The sequence below is a fragment of the Adiantum capillus-veneris genome, chromosome 29 (assembly GCF_014529385.1).
Source record: "Adiantum capillus-veneris isolate H3 chromosome 29, ASM1452938v2, whole genome shotgun sequence".
Classification (NCBI taxonomy): Eukaryota; Viridiplantae; Streptophyta; class Polypodiopsida; order Polypodiales; family Pteridaceae; genus Adiantum; species Adiantum capillus-veneris.
The window spans coordinates 35,208,966-35,210,585 of record NC_140959.1 but is presented as its reverse complement, the minus strand read 5'-3'; the positions used below and the strand labels follow the sequence as shown (position 1 = coordinate 35,210,585).

Genomic DNA, 1,620 nt, shown 5'->3' with positions numbered 1-1,620 from the left:
TCTAGATCCTTCTTCCACTTTCTAGAGCTTCTAGATTCTTCTGAACTCTCCTCCAAGCTTCTAGAATCTTCTAGTGATGATGGGCGATGACATAGGCGATAATGCAGGCGATGACACAGGTGATGATATCAGCGATGATGCAGCTGATGAGGCAGGCGATGATGTAGGTGATGACACAGGTGATGATGCAAGTGATGACACAAGCGATGATGCAGTCGATGACACAGGCGATGACTGACTCTCAAGCATCCATGACATTACCCCCCTCCTCTAGCGCCGAGTTCCACGAGGAGCAGTGATTGTTCCTTGACTGGGGCTTCCATGGATGTTGTTGATGGAATTTTTGGACTTTGAGAGGTGCATGCTGAAGATTGTGTGTTGGTTCCGAGGTTCTTTCACTGACATCATAGCCTTTCCAATACACCAAGTATTGTAACCTACCACGTGAAACTCGAGAATCTAGGACTTTCTCGACCTCATATTCGTCATGTCTTTGAATCTCAACATGAGAAGGTGGTTGTAGGGTTCTTTCTAGGATGTTAGATGTGTGACAAGGTTCTAGGATGGAGACATGAAAGACCGGATGGATTTTCATGAATGAGGGCAACTGGAGTCAATAGGTGACTAGATTGACTTGATGGATAATCTTAAACGGGCCAAGCCTTTGGTGTTGAGCTTTTGATAGGGACGAGATGAACGTAGATCATGCCGAGGGAGCCACACTTTATCCCCCTCTTTGTATTTTGGATGCGGCATGCGATGGAGATCTGCACTTTCCTTATACTTGGATTGAGCTTCTTTGATATGAATTGTAAGTTCTTTGTGACAGATAATTGTTGTCCAAGATGAATAGCAGTTGGATTCTTGACTTGATGGTCCCTGTGGATATCTTGTTTGGGATGTTGACCATAATTAGCAAAGAATGAAGTGTGACAAGTGGAGGCGTAAAAACTGTTATTGTAGGAGAATTCGGCTAGTGGTATTAGCTTGACCCAATTATCCTGGTGATAATTTATACTACAATAGAGATACTCTTCCAAACCTTGATTTACTCTCTCTGTTTGTCCATTGCTTTGTGGTGATTGGCTGAGGAGAGGTTGATTTGTACTCTGAGTAGCTTGAATAATCTTTTCCAAAAGCAGGAGATGAATTGTGGACCTCGATTAGAAACCATGTCATGCGGCAATTCATGATAACAAAAGATATGGTGTAAAAATATTTTGGCCGTACCTTCACCGATGACGGTTTTAGTGGTTGGAATGAAGTGTGCCATTTTTGTAAACTGATCCAGGACTACTAAAATGGAGTCAAATCCTTGTCACAAAAGTAGTAGCTCTACAATGAAATCCATGGAGATGGATGACCATGGTTTTCTTGGAATAGGCAAAGGATGGAGTAACCGATGAGGACGATGACGAGGCGCCTTTGATCTATTGCAAGTGTCACAAGTTCCTACATACTCCTTGACAAGCTTTTACATTTGAGGCCACCAAAAGTCATCGAAGAGAAGCTAATCAATTGTCTTACTAACCCCAAATGCTGTTGGTGCAGCCAAAGTTGGTCCAAGCTAGGAGATGGTCTATGCCAAGCAGAAGCAGCAGGCAAGTGCAGTGCAGAAGG

General features: G+C 43.3%; 1 pseudogene; it reads right to left on the bottom strand.

Annotated features, from left to right (window-relative positions):
* Window positions 1-241: 241 nt before the first annotated feature.
* LOC147419029 (uncharacterized) lies at window positions 242-1,273 on the bottom strand (annotated as a pseudogene).
* Between the last annotated feature and the right edge of the window lie 347 nt (window positions 1,274-1,620).